We start from the raw sequence: 5,623 nt of genomic DNA on the forward strand, positions 1-5,623 counted from the left end.
GAACAGTACAGATTTATGGGGAGGAGGTGTGTGGGAGAAAAGGCAGGTGAGGAGGTTGTAGTTCAGATGGAGGGATTTCAGAGTTGGTGAGGATAGAGATTGTGCAGTGGCTGGTGATGATGAGATCAAGAGTGTGTCCAGGTTGGTGAGTGGGTGAGGTGGGTGGAGCAGGAGGTCAATGCAGTTGAGGAAGGCGGGCAGCAGAAGGGTCATCAGGAGCATCTATGTGGATATTGAAGTCTCCAAGGACCAATGCAGGTATGGAGAAAAAGAGAAGGAATATGAGAAAGGATTAAAATGGTTAAAGAAGTTGGAGGTGGAACCTGGTGGTCTGTAGATGACCGTTACTAGAATCTGGAGTGGGTGGTAGAGGCAGATGATATGGGCTTCAAAGGAAGGGAAAGAAAGGGATCGGGGAGGTGGAATGGTGTGAAAGTGGCGTTGGGGTGCGAGAAGGAAGCCAACACCTCCTCTCTTTCCAGTGAGTCTGGGGGAGGGAGAGCAGGAGGGGAGACCATGTCACCTGGGAAGAGCCATGTTTCTGTGATAGCAAGGAGGAGGAGGGACAGGGTCAGTAACAGGTCAAGGATGAAGGGAGGCTTCCCCATGATGGAGGGGGGGGTTCCTCAGGCCACACTTGGCTGAGGCAGTGGGGAGGGGAAATGGGGTGGGGAGGGTGTGAGGGCTAGGAAGGGGTTGAATGGGGGTTAGCTGGTGGGGGGCTGGTGCCGGGGGAGGGGGTAAGAGGTGGCCCTGGGACAGGATGACAGGCATGGGGTTTGACTGAGGAAGACCGGCCTGTGGGGAGGGGAATGTGGAATCAGAGGGAGGGAACTGAAGGCACATGTTGGGGCTGGGGCCTAAGAGAAAGAAATGAGCTGCAGTCCTTGTCTTCCCTCCCAAACCCTGCCCTCTCCCTGACTTTCTCATCACTGTTGACGGCACTACCATCCTTCCCGTCTCACAAGCCGGCAAACTTGGTGTCATCCTCGACTCCACTCTTTTGTTCACCCCTCATATCCAAGCCGTCACCAAAACCTGCTGGTCTCAGCTCCGCAACATTGCCAAGATCCGCCCTTTCCTCTCCATCCAAACTGCTACCCTGCTCGTTCAAGCTCTCATCCTATCCCGTCTGGACTACTGTATCAGCCTCCTCTCCGATCTCCCATCCTCTTGTCTCTCCACACTTCAATCCATACTTCACGCCGCTGCCCAGATTGTCTTTGTCCAGAAACGCTACTCCCCTCCTCAAAAATCTCCAGTGGCTACCAATCAACCTACGCATCAGGCAGAAACTCCTCACCCTCGGCTTCAAGGCTCTCCATCACCTCGCCCCCTCCTACCTCACCTCCCTTCTCTCCTTCTCCAGCCCAGCCCGCACCCTCCGCTCCTCTGCCACTAATCTCCTCACTGTGCCTCATTCTCGCCTGTCCTGCCGCCGACCCCCGGCCCACATCATCCCCCTGGCCTGGAATGCCCTCCTTCCCCACATCTGCCGAGCTAGCTCTCTTCCTCCCTTTAAGGCCCTACTGAGAGCTCACCTCCCCCAGGAGGCCTTTCCAGACTGAGCCCCCTCCTTCCTCTCCCCCTCCTCCCCCTCTCACAAATAGGAGATGGGAAACAGAAGAGGAGCCTGTGAAAGGGAATAAGAATAAGCAGCCAGAGAGAAAGGAGAACCAGAAGAGGACAGTGTCAGTGAAGGCAAGGTTGGGTTATGTTTCCAGGAGAAGGGGGTGATCAAACTTGTTGAAGGCAGCCAGGAGGTCGAGGAGGATTAGGATGGAGTACAGTCCATTGGATTTGGCAACCAATAGTTTCCTAAGCAAGAAACCTGCTTAGAACACCTATACTTGAAAATAATCAAAGAAAAATATTATCTAAATCTTATAGACCACAGCTTTACTGTTCTATTCTTCCCATAATAGATGTGGTCAACAAAATAATTATCCATAATCTATTCATAAAAAAACACTTATTTACAGATCTATAATAACACTCAGCAGCCCTGAAATGGTTATGGAGTTTTACATATCCTGCTTCAAATATTCCTTCATAGTATTTCTGACAACCTATGGCTTTTATCCTTGATGAATCCAGTCCTATTGTTGTTTTTTGCATAAGTGGTTTACCAAGGTTTGATAATGACCTTCAACTTAATTGTAGACTGTCCTCTAGACTGTAAGCTAATTGTGGGCAGAGGATGTGTCTGTTTATTGTTATACCCTCCCAAGTGCTCAGTACAGTGTTCTGCACACAGTAAGTGCTCAATAAATATGATTGAATGAACTGTAGGTAATAATTGGCTCAGCTTACAAGTTACATCTTGTGCCTGAATTCTAGGATAAAACCAAGAAGAACTATTGTGCTCATTAAATTCTAATCCTCCATGGCCTGATCCCGGATTACCAATCAATGGTATTTATTGAGCAGTCACTGTGTGCAAAGCAGTTTACTGAGCACTTGGGAGAGTATGATAACAGAACTGGTAGACCCATTCCTTGCCTACAGTGAAGTTACAGTCTGGGGGGGGGAGAGAGACATTAATATAATTTATAATATGTAATTTTTAGATGTATATATAAGTGCTGGGGCACTGAGGGAGGAAGGGGGAAATGCCAAATGTCCAAAGGTCATAAATCCAAGTACAAAGGTCACAAATCCAAGTGCATAGTCATCTTGTTTACCAGTCGTGCTATAACCTGCATTTGTAGAACAGCTATAGTAAGGCAGATGTTATTTTAGTCTCACCAAGGCCTGTAGGTTTCTCCTTTGTAGTTGCCATTTTTAAATGAGTTTCAAGATCAAATCCTCCTTTTTCTTGGTTATACGCCACTGCAGCTGTTCAAGCTGAACATTGCTGATGCTGCCTTCTGATTTTGACAATACCAGAAGACTGCCAAAAAACTTCAACTCCAGCCTTTTACTTAAATAAGTTGACAACATTCAGCTGGTTTACTGGCCTGCAGAATAGATTCACATGCCAAGAAAAGACATAAACATGCCAAAGGGAGGAAGTGATGAAAATAAGAAGGGAGAAGCCATCAGATATATTACTGTAACTTTTTTTTAATGGCATCTGTTGAGCGCTTACTATGTGCCAGGCATTGTACCAAGCCCTGGGGCAGATGATAATAATAGTATTTGTTAAGCACTTACTATGTGCCATGCACTATACTAAATGCTTGGGTGGATACAAGAAAATTGAGTTGGACACAGTCCCTGTTCCATGTGGGGCTCACAGTCTCAATCCCCATTTTCTAGATAAGGTAACTGAGGAACACAGAAGTGAAGTGACTTGCCCAAGGTCACACAACAAACATGTGTAGGAGCCGGAATTAGAGCCCACGGCCTCGTCACTCCCAAGCCCATGCTCTTTTCACTACACCATGCTTCTTCTCTAATACGGTTGGACACAGTCCATGCCCCACAGTCTTCATCCCCATTTTACAGAGGAGGTACCTAAGCACAGAGGAGTCAAGTGATTTGCCCAAGGTAACAATGCAAGTAAGTGGCAGAGCTGGAATTAGAACTTAGAACTTTCTGATTTGCAGTCCTGTGCTCTATCCACTAGACCATGCTGCTTCTTATCCTCCATCTCGAAGCATTTACTATGTGCCAAGCATTGTTCTAAGTACTAGAATGCATACAAGTTTTGGTCACAGTCCCTGTACCACGTGGGTTTCACAGTCAAAATAGGAGGGAGTTGGATTTAATTCCCATTTTATGGATAAGGGAAATGAGGCACAGGGAAGTTAAATTACTTGTCAGTCAGTCAGACAATCATATTTATTGAGCGCTCACTGGGTGCATAGCACTTTACATAGCATAATTTACTTAGAAGAGTATACTATAGCAATTAACAGACATATTCCCTGCCCACAACAAGATTACAGTCTAGAGGGGGCGACAGACAATAATATTATCCAAGGGTCTGCTATGTAAGCCCATACCTAGGTGTAAGACAGGATGCCTAGGAATTTGCAGTTAAAAAAAAATGAGATCGACTGAGAGAATGAAATAGATGAAATTCTCCATATGCCCAAATTCTCACTATATGGGCCACCTAGCTCTTTCATCCTTGAGGATTCCTGGACCTGGGTAGACCAAATCCATTGGGATGAATCTTGTATTTGGGTTCCACTCCTGTGGATTTTCCTTTCTCTACCACTGATGCTTCCCCATCTCAGGGTCGCACCTGGAGAGTTTCCAGTACACTACCAGTCTCGGTTATGGGAGGGAGAGTCAAGCAGAGGCATACCCATTCCATTCCTAGCTTGGCCAGTGGCTAGTGAGTGGAAGGCAATCTGCTACAAGTCAAAACTCACCCATGCTGGACAGCAGCAGCATAAGAGAGGGTCGAAGGTAGAGACTCAAGTTTACTGCGTGGAAGGAGGGAATGGCAAACCACTTCCATATTTTTATCAAGAAAACTCTATGGATACATTACCAGAACAATTGCAGATGGAGAAGGGGGTGTTCTGGGAGAGATGTGTCCATGGTGTCGCTACGGATCAGAAATGACTCGATGGCAAGACCAGTGATGCTTGGAAAAGTGTTGTAACTTCTCGCTAAAGAGAATCTTCAGCTTGACTTCAGGGGTCAGTCTGGCCTGCTTAGTAGCCAGAATAAGTTTAGGCAGGAGCTACTGTACATAACCTCCTCCATTTCTCAGACTCCCTGCACAGTGCCTTCAACAAAGCAAAAGCAAATCAATCTATCAGTTAAATTTATTTAACACTTAACTGTGTGCATAGCACTGTACTAAGTGCATGGGAGAGTACAATAGAGTTGGGAGCTATGTTCCCTTCCCTCAACGAGTTTCCAGTCCAGAGAGAGGAACCACTGTGAGAGTTGTACTCCCTCAACTGGGATTTAGAAATCTATAAGCTGATTTCCCTATCCAAATTTAAACTACCTTTAACCACATCATTCTTGACCTCAGCCTTTCCAACTGTCAAAGCAGGAGATGAATCCCTGCCTATTTTACAAGAGTACCATTATAAGAATTCCTGGGCTGTTGCCTATAAAGTGTTTTGAGTTCTTTGGAAATAGATAATGTTGTAGATGGAAACAGAACAATGCTCTTAATACATTTCCAAATTTAATCTGTCAATTCTGTTCTCTAGTGAATTTATTTTTATGCTACAGGCTATGAAGATTTCCTTCCGGGATATGAAATTCATGTTAAATTAAAATTGAAATGAAAACAAAAAAACACACTTCATTCTTAAATTCTTCTAACTTTTAGAAATATTTAGTTTTCATTGTGAGATCCCTACCATAAAATTAAAGAATCATTTGAATTGTATGAATTATTTCTCAGTTCAAGCTCTTCTTCAAATCCTTTCACGTAAATGGTCACTTTGACATTTGCAATGCACTTTACCTTTCCTTAATGTTTTGCAGTCCTTTTTTCATACCTTTACTACACTTCAACAACCTGCCACAATTATGGCTGACAAGTGGGGCAGTGAAGCTAAATGCTGAGAAGGAGCTGTGGATAAACTGGGGAGGCAACAACTGCTGCTATCTGGGCTGAGGAAAAAATAATATAATAATAATAGCATTTGTTAAGCATTTACTGGGAATCAAGCATCATACTATGCCCTGGGACAGATCTAAA

The 5,623-nt window shown here is 44.9% G+C and overlaps 1 non-coding gene across 1 annotated transcript; it reads left to right on the top strand.

Moving 5' to 3' along the window:
* Window positions 1-4,177: 4,177 nt before the first annotated feature.
* Window positions 4,178-4,315, top strand: LOC119927664. The gene has a single exon (XR_005450645.1). It is a non-coding gene; the product is annotated as a small nucleolar RNA SNORA7 (small nucleolar RNA).
* The last annotated feature ends 1,308 nt before the right edge of the window (window positions 4,316-5,623 follow it).

Source organism: Tachyglossus aculeatus, chromosome 4 (assembly GCF_015852505.1).
Source record: "Tachyglossus aculeatus isolate mTacAcu1 chromosome 4, mTacAcu1.pri, whole genome shotgun sequence".
NCBI lineage: Eukaryota > Metazoa > Chordata > Mammalia > Monotremata > Tachyglossidae > Tachyglossus > Tachyglossus aculeatus.